Source organism: Dendrobates tinctorius, unplaced genomic scaffold (genome assembly GCF_039654945.1).
Source record: "Dendrobates tinctorius isolate UK_male_01 unplaced genomic scaffold, ASM3965494v1 ptg000251l, whole genome shotgun sequence".
Taxonomy (NCBI): domain Eukaryota; kingdom Metazoa; phylum Chordata; class Amphibia; order Anura; family Dendrobatidae; genus Dendrobates; species Dendrobates tinctorius.
In genome coordinates, this window is record NW_027361918.1 from 1,323,222 (window position 1) to 1,350,437 (window position 27,216).

General features: G+C 46.4%; 1 protein-coding gene across 2 annotated transcripts in view; it reads right to left on the minus strand.

Annotated features, from left to right (window-relative positions):
- Positions 1 to 27,216, minus strand: part of LOC141065324 (uncharacterized) — a 242,747-nt gene that overhangs the window by 97,233 nt on the left and 118,298 nt on the right. The window contains exon 1 of one of the 2 annotated variants that reach the window (XM_073557751.1): positions 971 to 1,110. The exons of the other annotated variant lie outside the window; for it this stretch is intronic. The gene's annotated coding sequence lies outside the window, so the exon portion shown is untranslated. Of the gene's footprint in view, positions 1 to 970; positions 1,111 to 27,216 lie in introns of those variants that run through there. 2 annotated transcript variants of the gene reach the window in all.

The window sequence follows — 27,216 nt, forward strand, 5'->3', positions numbered from 1 at the left end:
CAGGAGACAAGGGGGCGGCTCCTCCATCCCCAGAGGAGACAAGGGGGCGGTCCCTCCATCCCCAGAGGAGACAGGGGGCGGCCCCTCCATCCCCAGAGGAGACAAGGGGGCGGCCCCTCCATCCCCAGAGGAGACAAGGGGGCGGTCCCTCCATCCCCAGAGGAGACATAGGGGCGGTCCCTCCATCCCCAGAGGAGACAAGGGGGCGGTCCCTCCATCCCCAGAGGAGACAAGGGGGCGGTCCCCCCATCCCCAGAGGAGACAAGGGGGCGGTCCCCCCATCCCCAGAGGAGACAAGGGGGCGGTCCCTCCATCCCCAGAGGAGACAAGGGGGCGGTCCCTCCATCCCCAGAGGAGACAAGGGGGCGGTCCCCCCATCCCCAGAGGAGACAAGGGGGCGGTCCCTCCATCCCCAGAGGAGACAAGGGGGCGGTCCCTCCATCCCCAGAGGAGACAAGGGGGCGGTCCCTCCATCCCCAGAGGAGACAAGGGGGCGGTCCCCCCATCCCCAGAGGAGACAAGGGGGCGGTCCCTCCATCCCCAGAGGAGACAAGGGGGCGGTCCCTCCATCCCCAGAGGAGACAAGGGTGCGGTCCCTCCATCCCCAGAGGAGACAAGGGGGCGGTCCCTCCATCCCCAGAGGAGACAAGGGGGCGGTCCCCCCATCCCCAGAGGAGACAAGGGGGCGGTCCCCCCATCCCCAGAGGAGACAAGGGGGCGGTCCCTCCATCCCCAGAGGAGACAAGGGGGCGGTCCCTCCATCCCCAGAGGAGACAAGGGGGCGGTCCCTCCATCCCCAGAGGAGACAAGGGGGCGGTCCCTCCGTGCTGACAGTGTGCGACCGCGGGGAGGACACAGAGGCTGCAGGGAGTGAGCAGAACACCGACAGCTCTGTCACTAGGAGAGAGGCAGCCATGACTGCACAGACTGTGTGAGAGCTGCGCCCGAGTCCTGGCCGCTGTCACCTCACCTGACACCGCAGAGAGCCGCAGCCGGGGGAAGACGTCCTGGGGGCGGGGCGGACACCGCACTGAGAACTGCAGGACCTGAGGTGACGTCATGCCCATGTGACCGCGGGGCGGGGCTCTGCAGTAATGTGAAGGGCCTGCGGTGACGTCACGTCATGTGACCGGAAGAGGCCGGTGACGCAGATGGAGCGGATGCGCTGAGGATCTCCCTCTCTCCTCCAGTATTAGTCTCCTCTTCTGAGGTGTTAGGGCTTTTGTAAGGAATTATTGTGGGTGTTCCTGGCGCAGAGATCACCGGTCAGGCGGGAAGGGGTTAATTTGTCTTGTTTCTATGGTGTCGGTGATTCCATGGTGCTGTACATGAGGAGGGCGGTCACAGACAGAGTATACAGACATGTCCAATGACAGACTGGAGCCGAGGGGAGACGACGCCGTCCGTGACTGATAACGGGGAAGAGACACAAGGTCGGGGGTGCGGCAGCTCCGGTAATATGAGGCGGCAGCTCCGGTAATATGAGGCGGCAGCTCCAATGGGGGGTGAGGCGGCTGCTCAGGTGATGGTGAGGCGGCAGCTCCGGTGATGATGAGGCGGCAGCTCCGGTAATATGAGGCGGCAGCTCCGGTAATATGAGGCGGCTGCTCAGGTGATGGTGAGGCGGCAGCTCCGGTAATATGAGGCGGCTGCTCCGGTGGTGGTGGTGAGGCGGCAGTTCCGGTAATATGAGGCGGCAGATCTGGCGGTGGTGAGGCAGCAGAATGGTTATTGCAGGCTGTAGGCTTTCCTGAAGAGATGGGTTTTCAGGTTCCGTCTGAAGTATCCGAGGGTGGTGGATAATCGGACGTTTTGAGGCATGGCATTCCAGAGGATGGGGGATATTCGGGAGAAGTCTTGGAGGCGGTTGTGTGAGGAGCGAATAAGTGTGGAGGGGAGTAGGAGGTCTTGGGAGGACCGGAGATTACATGAGGGAAGGTATCGGGAGATTAGTTCAGAGATATAGGGAGGGGACAGGTTGTGGATCAGTGTCAGTAGCTTGAACTGGATTTGTTGGGGAATTGGGAGCCAATGGAGGATTTGCAGAGGGGGGAGGTGGATTAGTCGGGCAGTAGAATTGAGGACAGACTGGAGTGGTGCAGGAGAGTTAGCAGGGAGGCCACAGAGGAGAGTGTTGCAGTAGTCAAGGCCGGAGATGATGAGGGCGTGTACAAGAGTTTTAGTTGATTGAGGGCTGAGGAAGGGACGGATTGTGGAAATAGGAGTTAGATGACAGATGGGAGGAAAGTTGAGCATGGACATGCTGCTCAAGGAGTTTGGAAGCAAACGGGAGCAGTGATATTGGGCGATAGCTGGGCAGAGTAGTTGGGTCCAGGTTTGTTTATTGAGGATGGGTGTGATGGTGGCATGTTTGAAGGCAGAGGGGAAGGTACCAGAAGATAGGGTTAATAGTGCAGATATCACTGGTCAGACGGAAAGGGGTTAATGGTGCTGTCATAAACAGGGGAGGTGTAGTTACTCCACAGTTGTCAGGGATTTATTATGTCCCACTTTCCAGTTCCGGTTGGGAACTTGCAGCTCTCTGGCGCCTCCCTAACCCTCAGGTCAGTCAGAGAACTACACCTAGGATAAGTAGTCGCCAGAAAGGCTGCCTTGCTGTGTACTGGCTATTGGGCGCTCTGCAGTGAGGGCCATATGTATATCCCCAGTCTCAGGGAGGAAATACACACACAAACCTCTGTTTTCCATCACTGAGAGTTTTGTGGAAACTGTTTGGGTAAGAATACAAGGACAGAACAATGGAAAGGACACCATTGTAGGCATTTACTACAGGCTGCCTGTGCAAGCTGAAGATATGGATGAACTCTTTATGCATCAAATGGCCAAGTTCTCCAAAAAATATGACATAGTTGTCATGGGAGATTTCAACTATCCAGACATTTGTTGGGAATCGCTCTCAGGCAAAACTAACAGGTCAAGGAAATTCTTATCCTCTCTTGCTGACAACTTTATCTTCCAAAAGGTAGGGGAGAAAACAAGGGGAACTGCTACCTTGGATCTAATCCTTATAAACAGGGAGGAAATGGTTGAGGAGGTAAAAGTGGCTGGGACCCTAGGAGGTAGCGACCATGCTATTTTAGAATTTTGGACAACTAGAGGAGGAAGACCTGTGAAGACTCAGACGTCAAGGTTAGATTTCAGAAAGGCAGATTTTAAGGGATTCAGAAAGAATTGGAGGGATCCAATGGCTGGATATCCTTAAAGACAAAAATGTCCAGGAAGGATGGGAAATCTTGAAAAATTAAATTTTCAAAGCACAATTGTTAACAATTCCAAAAAGAGAGAATAGGAAGCATTTAAGGAAACCAGGATGGATGAACACAGAACTTAAACATATGCTAAAATGGAAGAAAAAAATGTTTATAAAATGGAAAGAGGGAGGCATATCTAAAGAAGAATATAATGCTGTTTGCAGAACCTGCAGGGCACAAATCAGATTAGCTAAAGCTGAAAATGAATTGAGGCTTGCAAGAGATGTCAAAAGCAATAATAAAGGATTTTGGGGATATGTCAAAAGTAAAAGAAAAGTCAAAGATGCTATAGGATTTTTACAGGATGAAAATGATGAAATGGTAAGACAGGATGTTGAGAAGGCTGAACTTTTAAATTCCTATTTTGCTTCTGTTTTCTCTCAGAAAGGACATGTAACATCAACTGTTCTTCACTGTCCTATTAAGGGAATAGAAGAATCCATGATATCTATAAACAGAAAGATAGTGAGGAAACACTTAGCTAACCTAAATGAATTCAAGTCTCCAGGTCCAGATGAATTACACCCCAGAGTACTGAAGGAGATAGCAGAAGAAATTTTTGAACCCCTCTCCATAATCTTTGAAAATTCTTGGAGAACAGGATAAGTCCCAGAAGACTGGAGAAGAGCAAATGTTGTTCCTATCTTCAAAAAGAGGAAGAAGGTGGACCCAGGCAACTATAGGGCGGTGAGTCTGACTTCTATACCAGGAAAGGTCTTTGAACAAATTATTAAACAACATGTATGTCAATACCTGGATAAGAATGAAGTGATTAAACAGAGTCAGCATGGGTTTGTAACTAATAAGTCATGTCAGACTAACTTAATTTCCTTCTATGACGGAATCACTGATTGGGTGGATCAAGGAAATGCTGTAGATATAGTATATCTTGACTTCAGCAAAGCATTTGACAAAGTCTCTCATACAATCCTTATTGAAAAAATGACTAGGTATGGAATGGACAAGGCAACTGTTAGGTGGATTCATAACTGGCTTAGTGATCGGACCCAAAGAGTGGTCGTAAATGGCTGCACATCCAGGTGGAAGAATGTCTCAAGTGGGGTACCACAGGGCTCTGTCCTGGGCCCTGTATTGTTCAACATCTTTATCAACGATTTAGATGAAGGAATTGAGGTAAACTGATTAAATTTGCTGATGACACAAAGCTAGGAGGGATAGCTAATACTAGAGAAGAGAGGATTCAAAAAGATAAATAAACTGGAGAAGTCGGCAGCAACTAACAGAATGGTTTTTAACATGGAGAAATGCAAAGTACTACATCTGGGCAATAAAAATGAAAAAAGCATATACAGAATGGGAGGAATAGGGCCAAGCAACAGCACATGTGAAAAAGACTTGGGTATACTAATAGATCACAGACTGAATATGAGTCAACAGTGTGATGCAGCAGCAAAAAAGGCAAATGCAATTCTAGGATGTATTAACAGAAGCATACAGTCTAGATCACGTGAAGTCATTATTTCCCTCTACTCCTCTTTGGTCAGACCTCATCTGGAATATTGTGTCCAGTTTTGGGTGCCACATTTTAAAAAAGACATCAACAAACTGGAGCAAGTTCAGAATAGAGCGACCAGAATGGTGACCGGTCTGCAAACCCTGTCTTATGAGGAAAGGTTGCAGGATTTGGGAATGTTTAGTTTGCAAAAGAGACTGGGAGGAGACTTAATAGCTGTCTACAAATATCTAAAGGGCTGTAACATTGTAGAAGGATCAACTTTATTCTCATTTGCACAAGGAAAGACTAGAAGCAATGGGATGAAACTGAACGGGAGGAGACACAGATTAGATATTAGAAAAAACTTTTTGACAGAGTGATCAATGAGTGGAACAGGCTGCCACAAGAAGTGGTGAGTTCTCCTTCAATGGAAGTCTTCAAACAGAGGCTGGACAGACATCTGACTGGGATGATTTAGCGAATCCTGCTTTGAGCAGGGGGTTGGACCAGATGGCCCAGGAGGTCCCTTCCAACTCTACGATTCTATGATTCTATGACTGCCTTGGTCTCTCAACACCCCAGAACATTTTGCTGCCACCTGCTTCTCTTTCTACATTAAAATCAGTATTGGGTCAGGAGCCAATCCACATGGTAGCGTAGTTTTAGAGTATGTGCACACGTTGCGGATTTAATTGCAGATCCGCAGCGTTATTTGCCTTGCGGAATTGCATCAAATGTAGTGCACAACCAATGTAAGTCTATGGGAACCGCAGACTGGATGTGCACATGCTGCGGAAAAATCCGCACAAATGCAGCTTTTTCTCCGCAGCATGTCACTTCTTTTGTGCGGATCTGCAGCATTTCTGCACCCATTGACTTCCATTGTGTCAGGCCAATCTGCAGCAAAACCGCAGATGTTAAAAAGATCTGTGCATTTGCTGCAGATGTGCCTGCAGTTTTGGGTGTCAAAAGCGCTGCAGAGGGAAGTGATGTCATCAGGAGGAAGAGGAAGTGTGTGGGCGGAGTGTTGAAAATGAAGTGCCGTTGCATGTGGATGGATGTCAGGCACCTGGTTGATTTGGTAAATATTGTCTCTGTGTCTGTAGTGACTGATTGTAGTCATCTGTATGCAGATGACACTCAAATCTACCTCTCTGGCCCAGATGTCACCTCGCTTCTGTCCAGAATCCCGGAGTGTCTATCAGTCATATCCTCCTTTTTCACCTCTCGCTTCCTAAAACTCAACATAGACAAAACTGAACTCATTATCTTTCCTCCATCTCACGTATCTTCCCTACCCGATCTATATATTATGGTAAACGGCATCACGCTCTCTCCAGCACGCGAAATCCGCTGCCTCGGAGTAACTCTCGACTCTGCCCTGTCCTTCAAACCACACGCCCAAACTCTTGCCACCTCCTGTCACCTCCAACTCAAATATATTTCCAGAATCCGTCCCTTCCTCAGTCCTCAATCTATTAAAACTCTTCTACACGCCCTCATCATCTCCCGCCTTGACTACTGCAACACTCTCCGCTGTGGCCTCCCTGCTAACTCTATTGCACCACTTCAGTCTGTCCTCAATTCTGCTGCCCGACTAATCCACCTCTCTCCTCGCTACTCCCGTCTCTCCCCTCTGCAAATCCCTCCATTGGCTCCCAATTCCCCAACGTATCCAGTTCAAACTACTGACACTGACCTACAAAGCCATCCACAACCTTTCCCCTCCCTATATCTCTGAACTAATCTCCCAATATCTTCCCAAGACCTCCTACTCTCCTCCACACTTATTCGTTCCTCACACAACCGCCTCCAAGATTTCTCCCGAATATCCCCTATCCTCTGGAATTCCCCACCTCAACACGTTCGATTATCGACCACCCTCAGATCCTTCAAACGGAACCTGAAAACCCATCTTTTCAGGAAAGCTTACAGACTGCAATGACAATTCTGCCACCTCACCACCACCTGAGCTGCCGCCTCATCACCACCAGAGCTGCTGCACCTCAGACCTTCTGTATCTTTCCCACTATCCCATAGAATGTAAGTCCACAAGGACAGGGTCCTCTGTACCAGTGTCATCTTAAATTTGTTTACTGTTAACAATATCTAGAACTTTGTATGTAACCCCCCCTTCTCATGTACAGCACCATGGAATTAATGGCGCTATATAAATAATTTCTTGGATGGGACTACTGCTTCTATCCAAATATGATGGGAGATTTGTCCCATCTTCAGGCGACTGTTTTTAACCCATTGTAGTCAGACAGTACATAGAACATACAACATACAGTACATATAACATAGAGGACATACAGTGCCTTGCCCCACAGTTTATCATTGCCAACACAAGACCTGCTTCTCTAACAAGAGACCAAGCACCGAAGAAAGGCAACATTCTTGTTCTCAGTTTAAACAAATAAGTTATTTGGAAAAATGTTTAAAATCAATTTTGAAATTAAAAAAGAAATGACAATGTCAGTTAGAATGTGTTTACAGGTTTTGTAATAAAGGTATACTTTAAACATTTCATGGATTATTTTCTCAGCATTACCATAAGGGGCATATACCATATATCTTCAAGCGAGTGGCGGTGGTGTATCGTCCTCCCAGCCCCTCCCATCAGTTCCTGGATCATTTTGCCACTTGGCTTCCACATTTTCTCTCCTGTGACATCCCTACCCTCATCATGGGAGATTTCAACATCCCTATTGCTCTTCCCCTCTGCTACTCACCTTTTATCTCTAACCTCGTTTGGTCTTTCTCAGCTTACTAATTCTCCAACACATGAAGACGGAAACTCCCTCGACTTGGTGTTCTCTTGGCTTTGTGCAGTGGATGATTTTGCAAACTCCCCTCTCCCGCTCTCTGACCACAATCTTCTCTCATTCTCTATCAAGAACTGCCAGGCTGCTCAGGTCACCCCCACTGTCCATACTTATAGAAACATACAGGCCATTAACACCCAGAAACATACGAAGAACTTGCAGTCTTCATTGGCCCCTATCTCCTCCCTCTCATGTCCGGATTCTGCATTGAAGCATTACAATGAAACACTTCAAAGTGCCATGGATGAATTTGCACCCCCTATAAATAGAACACCACAACACAGACGGCGACAACCCTGGCACACCCTGCAAACACGTTTCCTGCAGCAGTGCTCCAGGTGCGCCGAAACGTCTGTGGAGAAAATCCAATCTACACGAAGATTTCATCCATTATAAGTTTATGCTTAGAACATACAACACTGCCCTTCACCTCTCCAAACAAACCTATTTCAACACCCTCATCACCTCACTGTCCAATAACCCGAAACGTCTCTTTGACACTTTTCATTCTCTACTCAACCCAAGAGTACAGGCCCCAACCACGGAGCTTCGAGCTGACGATCTGGCCAATTACTTCAAAGAAAAAATTGACCTGATTCGACAGGAAATTATCTCCCAAACACCTCATACCATGCACTGTCCTCCCTCCCCCACTGCATCTAGCTCACTCTCTGATTTTGAACCAGTCACAGAAAAAAGCAGGCTCCTTGCATCTTCTCGCCCAACCACTTGCACCAGTGACCCAATTCTGTCACATCTCCAGTCACTTTCCCCTGCTGTCACACCTCACCTAACTAAAATATTTAACCTCTCTCTCTCTTCTGGTATCTTTCCCTCCTCATTTAAGCATGCCATCATACATCCACTACTTAAAAACCATCTCTCAACCAAAACTGTGCCACTAACTATAGACCTGTCTCTAATCTTCCCTTCATCTCTCAACTCCTGGAACGCCTGGTCCACTCCCGTCTGATCCGCTATCTCTTTGATAACTCTCATCTTGACCCTCTCCAATCCTATTGGTCAAACAATCAGTAGATTTGGTTTCCAGTACCATCTCTATGCTGACGACACCCAATTATACGCTTCTCCTGACATCACGCCAGCCTTTCTAGAAAACACCGGCAATTATCTAAACGCTGTGTCTAACATCATGTCCTCACTATATCTGAAACTGAACCTGTCAAAGACTGAACTCCTTGTGCTTGCTCCCGCTACTAATGTACCTATACCCGCCATTGCCATTTCTGTGTGTGGTTCCACTATTACTCCCCAGCAACAGGCCCCCTGTCTTGGGGTCATACTTGCCTCCGAGCTTTCCTTCACCCCCCACATTCGATCACTGGCTCGCTCTTGTCATCTGCACATCGAAAACATTTCTAGAATTCGACCTTTTCTTACTTTTGACTTTGCAAAAACTCTTACTGTTTCTCTTATTCATTCTCGTCTCGACTATTGTAACTTTTCTAATCGGTCTCCCTCTTACCAAACTCTCCCCTCTCCAATCTGTCTTGAATGCTGCAGCCAGGATCATATTCCTCACCAATCATTACACCAATGCCTCTACCTTGTGCCAGTCATTACACTGGCTACCATCCACTCCAGAATTCAGTATAAACTTATTACCCTCACCCATAAAGCCCTCCATGGCTCAGCACCACCCTACATCTCCTCCCTTGTTTCATTATACCACCTGTTGTGAGCTCATTTTCTCATTCACCTTTGATGTCTGATGAACTCCCTCTGCTGGTTAAAGGAGGTGGTGAAACTGATTTGGATGGGAGAAACCTGTCATCTGAACAGGTGGATTGCGATTGGACATCCGGAATCTCTGAGTGGATATAAGGCTGCCGACGCCCTTGTAAGGTTGCTGGTGATTTCTCTGCTCTGAGCTCTGGCCTCCAGTTCAGTTCCTGTCTTCTGAACGCTAAGTTTTGCTCTGTTATTGTTCCATGAGATTTTGTCTGATTTGCTTAGTTTTGTGTTCAGCAAGCCCCGGCTGGGGCTTTGCTGAATTTCCATTTTGTCCCTGATCGGTTAAATCTCTTTTGCTCTGTCTTCAGAATATATCGGAGTGCTGATATAGGGATTTTGAAGTCTAGTGACTTCAGGGCCGTTTTTCTTATCGGACTTGTTGGGACATTTTTGGTAGGGTTTTTGCGGATTGCAGCTAGCATCTTTTTCTGTCCTTTCCTATCTAGTTAGTTGGGCCCCATCATTTGCTCTGCCTGTCTTTCTGTCTGTGTTTTCATCTGTTTTCACCGACAATACATGTTGAGGGCTGTCTATTGCTTTGGGGTATGCTCTGGGGCAGTTTAGATTTCCCCTTTCTTTCTTTAGGCTTATGTAGTTCTCTGGCTGTGACGAGGTGCCTAGGATCACCGTAGGAACACTCCACGGCTACTGTTAGTTGTGTGAATAGGATCAGGGGTCTGCAATCCGTTAGCTACCAACCTCTCCGGTTTTCTGGACTTAGCTTGCATTTTTGTTTTTTCCTCCTCCGGTGACTCATTCATAACAACCACCCTACCCGCACCCTCCGTTCTGCTGATGACCTGAGGTTAGCATCTTCAATAATCAGAACCCTCCCACTCCCGTCTCCAAGACTTTACACGTGCTGCGCCAATTCTTTGGAAAGCACTTCCCAGGTCAATACGATTAGTCCCCAATCCCCACAATTTTAAGCGTGCCCTGAAAACGCATTTATTCAGACTGGCCTACCGCCTTAACACATTAACCTAAATATCCCTGTGTGGCAGAGTCAAAAGTTTTACCATAACCAGTTTCCCCGCATCATGTTCCCACATGCTTTATGCATCCATTAGCCCTCTGTGTCTGTACTGATACACACTTAACATTATGGCTGGTCCATACAATCAGGGCAACTGTTACCACCCACCTTTCGTGTCTCCCTCTTTCCTCATAGACTGTAAGCTTGCGAGCAGGGCCCTTATTCCTCTTGGTATTTGTTATGATCTATGTGATTATTGTTATGCTCTAATGTCTATTGTCTGTACAAGTCCCCTCTGAAATGTAAAGTGCTGCGGAATATGTCGGCGCTATAGAAATAAAATGTATTATTATTATTATACCAGGGCTCTTTGGATGAATAACACACTTTAGACACTACTCCAGATCATTTATTGCTGGGGAGGTGATACAAATGTATTCTCTGACCTAATGACCATACGAGATCTAAATGTCTGCCTGGGGCGACACCTCCTGAAGGGGCCCCCAAGCAGCCACCATGGTTCCCCTGAGGTCACATCCCCCCCCCACACACACACAATTGGCCATCAGCATCATATAAGCTGATAAAGCAGTGATGGAGGAGAGTCATGTGACGCTCTCTCTCCCATCACTCATAATTATAATACTAAAAATAAAATCAATTAATTACGACAGAGTAAGATGAGTAATGTTTTTAATACTTGAAAATAGAGTATAAAGTTTGGGTAAAAAAAAAAAGAATTTTCTTTGTCTTCGGATCAGTTTTCTTCCCTCCTCTGCTGGTCCGGCTGCACATCACCGACACAGGAGTATTGCCAGTGCACGGCCCCTTCTGGACTCATAAAGTAGTCAGCAAAGGTTTCTCTCGCACCGGAGCTGGATGGCATCCCCTGACACACGTTGGTCACTGGATTAAAAACTGGCTGCTGGTACTCCACAGCTACGTCAGTGTTGTAGTCACAAACATAGTTGTGGAGTACACAGCATGCCTTAATCACAGAGTCAACGGTGTCTGTATCCAACTGGATGGGTGTGTGAAAGATCCTCCACTGACCAGTCATGATTCCGAAGGGGCATTCCACATATCTTTGTGCATGACTCAGCCGATAATTAAAAATCCTCCGCCGGTCATCCAATCCCCTTCGTGGGTATGAGCGCAGCAGGTTGGTCGGTAAGGGAAAGGCCGGATCCGATACCATCACACAGGGCACTGGAAGTGTGGAACCCTGCAAAGGTCTTGGGGCTGGAAGCGTTCCGCAATCTTAAAGAATTTTCAGTCCAATTTGTGACGTTCCCAACACCTGGGAATCACCAGTACTTCCATAGGCACCAACGTCAATGGCGACAAATTTATGTGCATCAGCCACCGCCATCAGGACCACAGAAAAAAACTTCTTAAAATGAAAGATGCGTGATCGTGGTGGCTGCTGAACCCTTACATGTTTACCATCAACTGCTCCTATGCAGTTTGGGAAATTAGCCACAGACTGAAAGCCTGCTGCGATCTGCAGCCAAGTCTCCTCGGTTGGGGAAGGCATCACGATGGGCTGCAACTTCTGCCAGATGACGGTACATGTGCACCTCACAATTTGAGAGATGGTGGATTTGCCAACTCTTCATTAGAGGTGTAAGGATGTATAGATTTCTCCTGTGACCAAAAATCTGCAAAGGAAAAGAAAAGTTGATTAGAAATGTGACCCTAAGGGAACCTGTCAGTAGTTATGGCTGCTATAAGATTTTGCCACCGCCTTTCATGGTTTTTCTACAGCATTCTCAAATGCTGTCGATAGGTCCCCAGTCCAACAGGAACAATAACAAAAATAATTTTGGGCCAACTTACCTGTGGGGGCCGGTCCAGTCAGATGGGTGTTGCAGGTCATTGTCCAGTGCCTCACCGACGCCCTCCTGCTATGTTCATCGCTCTACTGTGCAGCCGTACTTATCTTCCTTGTTCAAGGGCAGAGCAAATTCATGCATGGTGCAGGGAAACGTCAGAGTCCCAGCGCATGCGCACCTCAGTAATTTGCTCTATCCTCAGCAGGGCAGAAAACTACGCATGCACATTAGAACAATGAAGCAAGCAGGAGGGTGATGTCGCAAGAACATAGGAGGCGCCGGACCCAGACCTGCGACACCCATCCGACCGTACGGCCCCACAGGTAAATATAATAGAAGTAATTTATCTTATCTTGCTTGTTGGACCAGGGGGGTTAAAGAATTTATTTATACAATGCAGTAGATACGCCCTGTGTCCGCATCTTACAGCGGCCAAAAATGCTGACATGTTCCTTTTAACACGTCACGATATTAACGGTAATGGAAAAATCCTTACCAGAGATATCTGTGTCCGTGTGTACGGGTGTGTAATACATGCGCCAGACATGTAGCAACTGTGTGCCGCACATGTGACACATTAACACACGGCTGTCCACCGTAGAAGAAAAGCTACACGTGCTGTTCACCGGCAGCAGGTGCAAAAGACGTCTCATTATAACCTGTTTGCGCCAATCGCCGGCTAAGCCAGGGAGAATAAGGAGAGCATCTTCAGCACCTGCTGCTGGGGAACAGCGCTTACTATGGCACTTTTTCAGCGGCACCAATGTGTGTCACAGGGAGAACATCCATATGTGTTCTCCGTGTGCACGTGTGTGTGACAGTTTGTGGACCGTGCTGCCGTTAAAAAAACAAAAAAATGGACACACATACACACAGTCCATGAAACCACGCTGACATGTGCATAGACCCAATCATTTGAATAGGTCTACGTGTGTCAGTGTCTCCAGGACATATGAAAACTGTCACCACACATATCGGAGACACTGACGTGTGAAAGGAGCCTTATGACGTACAAACCAAAAAATAAAATGATACCGCAAGGTGATGAGCAGCTTTTCCTCAGCAGACATGGACTTCATAGAATCGTAGAGTTGGAAGGGTCCTCCTGGGCCATCTGGTCCAACCCCCTGCTCAAAGCAGAATTCGCTAAATCATCCCAGTCAGATGTCTGTCCAGCCTCTCTTTGAAGACTTCCATTGAAGGAGAACTCACCACTTCTCGTGGCAGCTTGTTCCACTCATTGATCACTGTCAAAAAGTTTTTTCTAATATCTAATCTGTGTCTCCTCCCATTCAGTTTCATCCCATTGCTTCTAGTCTTTCCTTGTGCAAATGAGAATAAAGTTGATCCTTCTACAATGTGACAGCCCTTTTGATATTTGTAGACAGCTATTAAGTCTCCTCTCAGTCTTCTCTTTTGCAAACTAAACATTCCCAAATCCTGCAACCTTTCCTCATAAGACAGGGTTTGCAGACCGGTCACCATTCTTGTCGCTCTTTTCTGAACTTGCTCCAGCTTGTTGATGTCTTTTTTAAAATGTGGTGCCCAAAACTGGACACAATATTCCAGATGAGGTCTGACCAAAGAGGAGTAGAGGGAAATAATGACTTCACGTGATCTAGACTGTATGCTTCTGTTAATACGGCCTAGAATTGCATTTGCCTTTTTTGCTGCTGCATCACATTGTTGACTCATATTCAGTCTGTGATTTATTAGTATACCCAAGTCTTTTTCACATGTGCTGTTGCTTAGCCCTATTCCTCCCTTTCTGTATATGCTTTTTTCATTTTTATTGCCCAGATGTAGTACTTTGCATTTTTCCCTGTTAAAAACCATTCTGTTATTTGCTGTCCACAGCTCCAGTTTATTTATATATTTTTGAATCCTCTCTCTGCTTTGTGTCATCAGCAAATTTAATCAGTTTACCCTCAATTCCTTCATCTAAATCGTTGCTAAAGATGTTGAACAATACAGGGCCCAGGACCGAGCCCTGTGGTACCCCACTTGAGACATTCTTCCAACTGGATGTGCAGCCATTTACGACCACTCTTTGGGTCCAATCAGTAAGCCAGTTATGAATCCACCTAACAGTTGCCTTGTCCATTCCATACTTAGTCATTTTTTCAATAAGGATCGTAAAATGACTTCATCATCACTGTGTCCATATACGTAAGCTCTGCTCCCAGTATGGTCAAATGCCGGGATGGTGAGCCGGCAAAAAGACACAAATTTCTCAGGATATCTGAAAAAAAGCAGTAGGTTACGTCATATATGGATTATTTTACTGGAACACATTTTACATATGAAATTCTCTTTACTTATGGTTAACGTACCTCCTCAAATCTTGGTATAGCATGCGAAAGTGACCCTTTCCAGACTGTTCGGCAACAATGGGGTGGACCCACATTCTTCTTGTTCTCTTTCTGGGCTGTGAATAAGATAAAAATATGGGTTAGTGCACAACACACGGAAAAAAACAAAGACATGTAAATATTATTTTACACATAGTGTAGTGTTATGAATGGGTCACCGAGATGGAAAACTAAACAAGCTAAGTCACAGAAAACCAGAGAGGTTGGTAACTATGCAGAATGCAGACCCCTGATCCTAACCACACAACTAGCAGCAGCTGTGGAGCGTTCCTACGATGAATCTAGACGCCTCGTCACAGCCGGAGGACTAAATAGGCCTAAAGCAAGAAAAGGGGAAATCTAAACTGCCCCAGAGCAGACCCCAAAGGAATAGACAGCCCCCACACATGTATTGACGGTGAAACAAGATGAAAACACAAACACAGGCAGGAAAATAGGCTGAGCAAACGATGGGGCCCAAACTAACTAGAAAGGAGAGGAAAGGAAAGACACTGTCTGCAATCTGCCCAAAAAACCCTACAAAAATAATGTCCAACACTTCTGATAACAAAATTAACCCTGAAGTCACTAGACTTCTCCCACTATATCAGCACTCTGAAATATTTTGAGACAGAGCAAAACAGAGGCCAATCTAATAAGGGACAAAAAGCAAATTGGCAAATACAGATAAATAAGAGTGGAAATTCAGCACAGCCCTAGCCAGGGCTGGCTGACCACACAAAAAACTGAATAGACCAACAAAATCAAGTGTGAACATTAGCAGAAACACTTAGCTTGAGATGACTGGAACAGAGCTGAAAACCAAGACCTGAAAAGCCAGAAGGAATCACCAGCACCAGAATAGGGCGTCGCTGTCTTAAATCCAGTCTGAGATTCCAGAGATCCAATCGTTATCCTCATCATCAGGTGGCAGATCTCTACTAATTAAATCAACCTCACTACCTCCTGTTACCACCAGAGGGAGCTCGGAAGGAGAACTCACAGATGGTAGACCAGAAAATGAGTTCACAACAGTGTAGCTTACCTGCGCTCTTTGCTGATTCAGCATTTTGAGCAATACTCCCATCATCAGGAGGCGTTGTGGCCTGAGTAGCTTTAAATTTGTTTCACCAAGCTCTTCGCCATGCTGTGGGCTCTGTTGTTCGCTCCACTCTAAATTTGCACGGTTTCCACTCATGATGATGAACAAAGTGTGCTATGAGGCGTTCCAAAATGGAGATTGAGAAGAGGTTGGACTAGGAAATGACATCACTTTTTTTTTTATCCTTTTTGAAGTTTATTCTCTATATTTAACTTTACAAAAACGCTGACAAATCCGCATGAAAATCGCAAGAAAATCCGCAATAAAAACTAATCAAATCCGCAGAAAAAAATGCAGAAACCCCCCATGAAAACTGCAATTAGAATCCGCAAATAAAACACGCAAAAACCGCAATAAAGATTACCAAATCCGCAGCTGCGTTTTCTGCCAGGAGATGCAGATTTTGTGCAGAAAATTCTGCACACAAATCTGCAACGTGTGCACATACCCTCAGGGGATTGATTTTTGAATTGCTTGAGTTTGCGTTAACACATAATTTTTTCGTTTTCATGGGGTCCTTTTTCCTGCAGCTCCAGGGTACAGCCATGGGAGCGGCCTTTGTGCCCTCCTATGCTAATCTGTTCCTGGGACTGTGGGAACGGGACCTCTTCCTGTCAGATCAACAGGCATCAATAGATCAGGTCCATTGATGACATCCTCTTGATCTGGCAGGGCCCGCTACCTGAGCTCTCTTTATTATTTAACCCCTTAGTGACAGAGCCATTTTGCAGCTTAATGACCGGGCCAATTTTTACAATTCTGACCACTGTCTCTTTATGAGGCTATAGCTCTGGAACGCTTTAACGGATCCCGCTGATTCTGAGATTTTTTCGTCACATATTGTACTTCATGTTAGTAGGAAAATTTATTCGATATGTCTTGTGTTTATTTATGAAAAAAAATGAAATATGGCAAAAATGTTTAAAATGTAGCAATTTTCAAACTTTACATTTTTATGCCCTTAAATCAGAGAGATGTGTCACGCAAATTTCTTAATAAATAACATTTCCAACATGTCTAATTTACATCAGCACAATTTTGGAAACAAATTTTTTTTGTTAGAAAGTTATAACGGTTAAAAGTTGACCAGCGATTTCTCATTTTTACAACAAAATTTACAAAACCATTTTTTTAGGGACCACATCATATTTAAAGCCATTTTGAGGGGTGTACATGGCAGAAAATACCCAAAAGTGACACCATTCTAAAAACTGGACCCCTCAAGGTGCTCAAAACTACATTCAATAAGTTTATTAACCCTTTTCGTTCTTCACAGGAACTGAAGCAATGTGGAAGGAAAAAATTAACATTTAACTTTTTTTGCAAAACAAAACAACATTTTTTTATTTTCACAAGTGTTACAAAAGAAAATGAACCAAAAAATTTGTTGTGCAATTTCTCCTGAATACGCCGATACCACATATGTGGGGGTAAACCACTTTTTGGGCGCACGGCAGGGATTGGAACGGAAGGAGCGCCGTTTGACTTTTTCAACGCAGAATTGGCTGGATTTGATGTGCCTAAACAGTGGAAACCCCCCACAAGTGACCCCATTTTGGAAACTAGACCCTCTAAGGAACTTATCTGGGTGTGTGGTGAGCACTTGCAACCCCCAAGTGCTTCACAGAAGTTTATAACGTACAGCCGTAAAAATAAAAAATCATTTTTTTCTCACAAAAATGATAATTTTGCTCCTAATTTTTTATTTTACCAAGGGTAGCAAGAGGAATTGGACCCCAAAAGTTGTTGTGCTATTTGTCCGGAGTATGCTGATACTCCATATGTGGCGGTAAACCACTTTTTGGGCGCACGGCAGAGCTCAGAAGGGATGGAGCACCATTTGACTTATTCAATGCAGAATTGGCTGGAATTAAGATTGGACGCCATGTCGCGTTTGGAGATGCCCTGATGTGCCTGAACATTGGAAACCCCCCACAAGTGACCCCATTTTGGAAACTAGACCCCGTAAGGAACTTATCTAGATGTGTGGTGAGCACATTGAACCCCCAAGTGCTTCACAGAAGTTTTTAACGCAGAGCAGTGAAAATAAAAAATAATTTTTTCTCAAAAATGATCTCTTTGCCCACTATTTTTTATTTTCTTTAGGGTAACAGGAGAAATTGGACAACAAAAGTTGTTGTGCAAGTTGTCCAGAGTACGCTGATACCCCATATGTGGGGGGAAACCACTGTTTGGGCGCATGGGAGAGCCTGGAAGGGAAGGAGCGCCATTTTGAATACAGACTTTGATGGAATGTTATGGGGGAGTCATGTTGCGTTTGCAGAGCCCCTGATGTGCCTAAACAGTAGAAACCCCCACAAGTGACCCCATTTTGGAAACTAGACCCCCCAAGGAGGTTATCTAGATGTGTGGTGAGCACTTTGAACCCCCAAGTGCTTCACAGAAGTTTATAACGCAGAGCAGTGAAAATATAAAATAATTTTCTTTTTCTCAAAAATGATCTCTTAGGGTAACAGGAGAAAATAAAAATCATTCTAAGGCTAGTTTCACACTAGCATACGGGCGAGGTGCGGAGGGCTGCAGACTCTATGCAGCTCCGCCCACAGCCGCACCTCCTCCCGTATGCTCCGCCTACTTCGGCATGCGTGCCCTTTCTTTTGCATTAGGTATGCAGGCTGTGCCGATGTATGCGGATGCCTCCGCACGCGTCATTTTGATGGTGCGGCGACCCGCGTCGAACGCAACATGTTGCATTCTGGTGTGGTCGCCGCACAGTCAAAATGACACATGCGGAGGCATCTGCATACATCGGCACGGCCTGCATACCCAATGCAAAAGATTGGGTACGCTTGCCAAAGTAGGTGGAGCTTACGGGAGGAGGTGCGGCTGTGGGCGGAGCTGCACAGAGGAAGTCTGCAGCCCTCCGCACCTCGGGCATACGCTGGTGTGAAACTAGCCTTACCCTAACCCTAATTCTAAGGGTCTGTGCACACGTTGCAGATTCTGCTGCGGATCCACAGCAGTTTCTGCTGCTTTGTATAGTACCTTCATTTTCTATGGAAAATGAAAAATGCAATGCACACGCTGCGGATTTTTCTGTGCAGATTTGCTGTGGTTTGAAATCCGCCACGTCACTTCTTTATGCAGAATTCGCAGTGGTTTGACACCTGCTCCATTACAGGTGTCAAACCGCAGGGGAGAAATGCAGGCTAATCTGCAATCCGCAGGTAAAATGCAGGTTATTTGACCTGCGGATTTACCTGCGGATTTAGCCAAAAAATCCGTTAGCAGAATCCACAGTGTGTGCACACACCCTAACCCTAAGGGTGTGTGCACACGCTGCATAATGCTCTGTCAAAAGACCTGCGGATTATCTGCAGTTTTTCTGCGGTTTTGCCTGCGGATTTCCCCTGCGGTTTGACACCCTGTCATTGAGCAGGTGCCAAACCGCAGCAGAATTCGCACAAAGAATTGACATGCTGCGGATTTGAAACTGCAGCAAATCTATGCGGAAAAATCCGCAGCATGTGCACTGCGGATTTCATTTTAGATAGATTAGAATGGTACTGTACACTGCAGCAGAAACTGCTGCGGATCCGCAGGACAAAATCTGCTGTGGATCCGCAGCAGAATCCGCAGCATGTGCACACACCCTAATTCTAACCGTAACCCCAACCCTAGCCCTAATTTTTTTTTATTATGTATTAGTGTGTGTGTGTGTGTGCGTTTTTTACTTTTTTTTATTTTGATCACTCTGATACTTTATCACAGTGATCAAAATAAATGTATGGAATCTGCCGTTTGGCAGATTCCAGGCGGGCGCACTGCGCATGAGCCGCCCGCCATTTTCCAAGTTGGCGGCGCCCACCCGAGCCCGGGACGGAGGGTTCCCAGGACCATCAGTGAATATAAGGGGGGGATCGGGGACCCCATTTCTCTCTCCTCTGTTATGCGATCACATCAGAGGAGAGAAATTTAATTGAAAATCTTTTTTTTTTGCGGTCGCCGTTAGGGTTAATAACGGCGATTGCAAAAACGGGGTCAGTAAAATCCGACCCGATTCATGTCCACTGGGGTCTCTGCTACCCCCGGCAGCCGAGACCCCGGATAAAATTCGACACTGGGGGGCACTATTCACTTAAATCACAGCGCCGTTAATTAAGGGCGCTTTGGTTTATGTACCCTTAATGACCGCCGCTAAAAGGCGTATCGGTGGTCGCTAAGGGGTTAAACCGGCCAAAAACAATCACTTTAATATCCGCTTGACTTTTTTTGAGATACTGAGAAAGTGGAATTTCTGGATGTCCTGGTGAGGAAAGATTCCACCGGCCTGGTACAGACTGCTATCTTCTGCAAGCTGAAAAAAGCTGAAAAAAAAAAACGCTGCAAAAATGCAATGTGTGAACTTAGCCTAAATCTTAATCATAATCTGTTCCTTCCTATTCATCTGTCTCCACATCCTCCTTGCCCCAATACCCGGTACCTGCACTCAGACAGATCCTTGCTGATGAAGGCTCATGCAGCTTTATATGGAAACCCTTATCATAATAATTATCAATGTAAGGGGTTGAAGGATCAAATTTTGAAGCACTTTCACCAGTGTAAGATACTTGTTATTAAATTGCAACCTCTATTATTCCAATGAAGAGTGGAGCAAAAACAAGGAAAATTAGAGTTTCACTATAATGTAAATGAAAAGAAAGTCAGCACTCACCCTTCTTTTTCAAGACATTTAGTCCTTTTTAATTTTCATTACTGGACATCTAGCAAAAAAGTGCAGAAATGCTAGCAGTGTGTCGGCAGGTGCAGTAATTTCACAAGAAGAGACATGATGGACAGAGGGCCGTAGCGGACATAACAGCTCGTTCTACCGATTGTGTCCCACTATTCACTTATAGATTGTAGCTGGTGAACAGCGGGACCTCACTCCTCCTGTAACTGGTGAATTGCGCTACATTGTATCGTTTGTATTGTCTGTACATGTTTGATAAATCTTTATGACTCACACCATTGGCTCTTGTGGAGAATCTGCCATGTGCACCAGCACACCGGCTCTTCATGGTGCACAGAAACAGCACACTTATGATTGGGTCACCGAGGAGGAGAGCAAGCCCAAGCTAAGCCACAGAAAACCAGAGAGGTTGGTAACTACGCGGATTGCAGACCCCTGATCCTAACCACACAACTAGCAGTAGCCATGGAGTGTGCCTACGATGATCCTAGACGCCTAGGCACAGCCGGAGAGCTAACTAAGTCTAAAGCAAGAAGGGAAATCTAAACTGCCCCAGAGCAGACCCCAAAGCAATAGACAGCCCCCAAACATATATTGTCGGTGAGGCAAGATGAAAACACAAACGCAGGTAGGAAAATAGACTGAGCAAACGATGGGGCCCACACTGACTAGACAGGACAGTCAAGGAAAGACACTCTGCAATCACCCAAAAAACCCTGCAAAAAAGGCCAACAAGTCTGATGTAAAAAATACCAAAGTCGCACAACTTCGCCCACTATATCAGCACTCTGGTATATTCTGAAAGCAGAGCAAAAAGAGGCCAATCTAATAAGGGACAAAAACAAACTGGCACAAGCAGTAACATATGGATGGTGATTCAGCACAGCCCCAGCCGGAGCTGGCTGACACACACAAAACTGAAATAGACAAAACCAGATCAAATGTGAACAGAATAGCAAAAGAACACTTGGCTGAGCATGCAGGGACTGAGCTGGAAACTAATGACTCAGGAGGCAGGAAAAATTACCAGCAGGGATAGAGGGAGTCGGCTGTCTTAAATCCAGTCTGAAACCCCAGATCTCCAATCGTCGTCCTCATTATCAGGTGGCAAGCCTCTGTTAATCAGATCAGCTCCATTACCTCCAGTAACCACCAGAGGGAGCCCAGAAAGAACTCGCAACCCCTCTGTCAATATGACCAGCTCCACTACCTTCAGTAGTAACCAGAGGTAGGCCAGAAAGTGAATTCACAACAGCACCCCTCCTTGAGGAGGGGTCACTGAACCCTCATCCACGCCACCAGGCCGATCAGGATGGGCCCGGTGACTAGCACGAACTTAATCTATTGGCATGAATGTCAGAAGCAGAGACCCAAGAATTATCCTCCTGGCCATAACCCTTCCATTTGACCAAATACTGGAGTCTCCGTCTAGCCAAACGAGAATCCAATATTTTCTCTACCTCATATTCCACATTGCCTTTAACTAATACAGGGTCAGGAGGCGCCGCCATAGGAACTACTGGCTCCACAAACCTCTTCAACAGAGATTTATGAAACACGTTATGGATCTTAAACGTAATCGAAAAGAAACAGGATTAAGAATCTCCAAAATCTTATAAGGTCCAATGAATCTTGACTTGAACTTTGGAGAAGCAACCTTCATAGGAATATTCTTTGACGACAACCAAACCATATCACCCACTTTAAACCGGGGACCAATGGTTCTATTCCGGTTGGAAAACCGTTGGGCTTTTTCCTGAGAGAGGGACAACTTATCCACCACTTGGTCCCAAATCTGCTGCATTCTCTCTACCACAGTGTCCACACTTGGGCAGGTCAAAGATTCCACTTGCCCTGAAGAAAATCGAGGATGAAACCCAAAGTTACAGAAAAAGGGCGACATCAAAGTGGCAGAACTAGCTCTATTGTTTAGCGCAAATTTGGTAAAGGGCAAAAATGAGACCCAGTCATCCTGATCAGCAGATATAAAACATCTCAAATAGGACTCCAAAGTCTGGTTTGTTCTCTCAGTCTGCCCATTGGTCTGAGGATGAAATGCAGAGGAGAAAGATAACTGAATTCCCAGTTTGGAACAAAAAGCTCTCCAAAATCTGGAAACAAACTGGACTCCTCTGTCCGACACAATGTTCTCAGGAATCCCATGCAACCGAACCACCTGTTGTAAAAACAAGGGCACCAACTCTGAAGATGGCAACTTTGGGAGTGGTACAAGATGGATCATCTTGGAAAATCTAATCACAAATCACCCAGATAACAGTCATTCTCTGAGAGACAGGAAGATCGGAAATAAAATCCATTGAGATATGGGTCCATGGCCTCTTGGGCACCGGCAGGGGCATCAACAACCCACTAGAACGAGAAAAGGGTTTGGACCGAGAACAAGTCCCACAGGACTGCACAAAATTCCTGACATTACAAGATAGGGCAAGCCACCAAAAAGACCGACTCACCAAATCTCTGGTACCAAAAATACCTGGATGACCAGCCAACACGGAGCAATGAATTTCAGACATTACTCTCTTCCTCCACTGGTCAGGAACATACAATTTTCCCATAGGGCAATGTTCAGGTTTGTCCTTCTGAAATTCCTCCAGGGCACGTCTCAAATCGAGTGAGATGGCGGAAAGAACTACACCCTCATTTAGAATGGTAGTAGGCTGGGTCACAATAAGAGAACCTGCAAAGAAACTCCTAGAAAGGGTGTCTGCCTTAACATTATTAGTGCCCGGAAGAAAAAAGAGACCACAAAATTAAAACGCGTATAAAACAAGGCCCACCTAGCCTGTCTAGGATTCAAGCGTTTGGCTGATTGAAGATAAATCAAATTCTTGTGGTTGGTGAGGACCACAACTTGATGTCTAGCTCCCTCCAACCAATGTCTCCATTCTTCAAATGCCCATTTCATGGCCAACAATTCCCAATTACCCACATCATAGTTACGTTCAGAAGGGGAGAATTTTCGAGAAAAGAAGGCACAGGGATTCATCTTAGAAGTCACCGGATCTTTTTGGGACAAAACGGCTCCTGCACCAATCTCAGAAGAATCTACCTCCACCTGAAATAGGAGTGAGACATCAGGTTGCCGTAGAATAGGAGCAAAAGTGAATCTCCGCTTAAGCTCCTGAAATGCCGAGACTGCCTCTGGAGACCAATTCACCACATCAGTGCCCTTTTTGGTCAGATCAGTCAGTGATTTGACAATACCAGAAAAATTACTTTTATATTTACGGTAGAAATTAGCAAAACCCAAAAACTTCTGGAGAGCCTTCAAAGAAGTGGGCTGAACCCAATCACAAGTGGCCTGTACCTTGGCCGGGTCCATTTCAATAGCCAACGGGGACAAAATGAATCCCAAAAATGAAATCCTCTGTACACCAAAGAGGCACTTCGATCCCTTAACATACAGGGAATTTTCCCTCAAAATCCGGAACACAGTCAGGACGTGTTCCACATGAGAATCCCAAATCACTGGAAAAGAGCAAAATATCATCCAGATAAATGATCAAAAACTTACCCACAAAGTCCCGGAAAATATCGTTCATAAAAGACTGGAAGACAGAAGGGGCATTATTGAGCCCAAAAGGCATCACCAGGTACTCAAAATGTCCCTCCAGAGTATGAAACGCCATCTTCCATTCATCCCCGTGCTTGACGCGAATAAGATTATACGCCCCCCTGAGGTCAAGCTTGGTAAACCAACAGGCACTTTTAACTCTGGAAAATAAATCAGAAATCAAGGGTAACGGGTACTGATATTTAACAGTGATTTTGTTAAGGGAACGATAGTCAATACAAGGTCTTAATGAACCATCTTTCTTGGCCACAAAAAAAACCCCAGCACCTAAAGGTGAAGAGGATGGTTGTCATGATCCAGGTTGGATACGACAGAGAAGATGCACAAGTAACCTTTTTTTTCCTTTGGCTGTGTGTTTCAGTTCTAGTTCCCCCCCGGTGGCCATTAGGATGATTGCACTGTGGTGTCTTTTGTTCTAAATTTGCCCCCCGGTGGTGGTGAGCGTGATTGCACTGTTTCTTTAGTTTAGTGCACATGATTATAAAACAGGTGTGATTGCTCTGTAAAAGAGTGTCAGGTGTGGTAATCACTGTTGGTGATAGTCCTCAGTTACAAGCAAGCCTGGGTGAAGGATGGAGCTGTGTTATGAATGAGTCACCGTAGGAGGCAAAAACAGAAATACTAGCTAAGTCCAGAAAACCAGAGAAGTTGGCAGCTATCGGATTGCAGACCCCTGAACCTATCAACAACAACTAGCAGTAGCCGTGGGGGGTTCCTACGGTGCCCTAGACCCCTCGATCACAGCCGGAGAACTACATAGCCTAAAGACAGAAAGAGAAATCTAAACTTGCTACCAAACTTTCCTTCCTCGCCATCACCGAAACCTGGCTCACCCCTTCTGACACAGCCTCTCCTGCTGCACTTTCGTATGGCGGCTTCCACCTTTCTCACCCCCCCGCCCCAGCAGCAACCATGGCGGAGGAGTTGGTTTTCTCCTGTCAGATACCTGCTCCTTCACCCCAATCCCACTGCCACCCTCTGTTACCCTCCCTTCCTTTGAGGAGCATTCTGTGCGCATCTACTCCCCCTCCAACCTCCAACTGGCTGTCATCTACCGCCCCCCAGGGCCAGCCACCACCTTCTTTGACCACTTCACCACCTGGTTACTTCATTTCCTTTCCGTGGACATCCCTACTATCATCATGGGCGACTTCAACATCGCCATTGACACTTCCCTCTCAGCTGCCACTAAACTCCTATCTCTCACTTCCTCCTTCGGCCTCACTCAATGGTCTTCTACAGCCACCCACAAAGATGGCCACACACTGGACCTTATCTCTTCACCCGCCTCTGCTCCCTATCTAACCTCTCTAACTCACCTCTTCCTCTCTCTGACCACAACCTTCTCACATTCTCTTCCCCTCTTCACTCCATGTCTACAATCCCCACCCCACAAACTTTCACACCCTCGCAGGAATCTTAAACACCTTGACCTACACTCATTCTCTGAATCCCTCCTCCCTCTTACAGATATAAGTTCCTTACACAATGCGGATGATGCTGCCGCTCTATATAACACCACAATAGCTGTAGCTTTGGAATCCGCTGCCCTACTTACACATACCAAAACTCGCAAAATCAACAGACAGCCCTGGCACACCAGCCTGACCAAAGAGATGAGGCGAGCTTCCAGGGCTGCTGAGTGCAGATGGAAAAGATCCCACTCCAACGAGCACTTCATCGCATTCAAACAGTCCCTCACTACTTTCAAGACCACACTCGCCACAGCTAAACAAACCTACTTTTCATCTCTCACATCCTCCCTGTCTCACAACCCTAAACAGTTATTCAACACCTTCAATTCTCTCCTCCACCCCCCAGCACCTCCTCCCTCCCCACTCATCTCAGCTGAAGACTTTGCCTCATTTTTCAAGCAGAAGATTGATAACATCAGGGACAGTTTTGGTCAACAACCCCCAGAGCCCTTCCTCCCGACTTCCCAGCCCTCCACCTTCAAAACCAACTTCTCCACCATTACAGAAGATTGACTCTCCACTCTACTCTCAAGATCACAACTCCCCACCTGTGCACTCGACCCAATCCCATCCCACTTCATACCAAACCTCACCACTGTCTTCATCCCAACCCTAACCCATCTCTTCAACCTATCACTAACAACTGGTGTTTTCCCCTCAAGCTTTAAACATGCCTCCATCACACCTATCCTCAAAAAGCCCTCTCTTGACCCATCCTCTGTATCTAGCTATCGCCCTATATCACTTCTCCCCTACGCCTCCAAGCTCCTGGAACAACACGTCTACCTTGAACTGTCCTCCCATCTCTCTTCTTGCTCCCTCTTCGACCGCTTACAATCTGGCTTCCGGTCACACCACTCCACTGAAACTGCCCTTACTAAGGTCACCAATGACCTCTTAACCGCCAAGCGCAAGCGACACTACTCTGTCCTCCTCCTCCTTGGCCTGTCGGCTGCCTTTGACACAGTGGACCATTCCCTATTATTACAGACCCTCTCATCCCTCGGCATCACAGACTTGGCCCTATCCTGGATCTCATCATACCTAACAGACCGGACATTCAGCGTCTCCCACTCACACACCACCTCCTCACCTCGCCCCCTATCTGTCGGAGTCCCACAAGGTTCAGTCCTTGGGCCCCTGCTGTTCTCTATTTACACCTTTGGCCTGGGACAGCTCATAGAATCTCATGGCTTTCAGTATCATCTCTACGCTGATGACACACAGATCTACATCTCTGGACCAGATATCACCTCCCTACTAACCAGAATCTCTCAATGTCTGTCCACTATTTCATCCTTCTTCTCCACTAGATTTCTGAAACTCAACATGGACAAAACAGAATTCATCATCTTTCGCCCATCTCACGTGACCCCCCCTATGAACCTATCAATTACAGTAAACGACTGTCCACTCTCCCCAGTCCCACAAGCTCGCTGCCTCGGAGTAATCCTTGACGCTGATCTCTCCTTCAAACCACATATCCAAGCCCTTTCCACTTCCTGCCGACGTCAACTCAAAAATATTTCACGAATCCGTTCATTCCTCACCCAAGAATCTGCAAAAACCCTAGTCCATGCCCTCATCATCTCTCGCCTTGACTACTGCAACCTCCTGCTCTGTGGCCTCCCCTCAAACACTCTCGCACCCCTCCAATCTATTCTAAACTCTGCTGCCCGACTAATCGACCTGTCCCCCCCGCTATTCCCCAGCTTCTCCCCTCTGTCAATCCCTTCACTGGCTCCCAATTGCCCAGAGAGTCCATTACAAAACCCTAACCATGACATACAAAGCCATCCACAACCTGTCTCCTCCATACATCTGTGACCTCGTCTCCCGGTACTTTCCCGCACGCAACCTCCGATCCTCACAAGATCT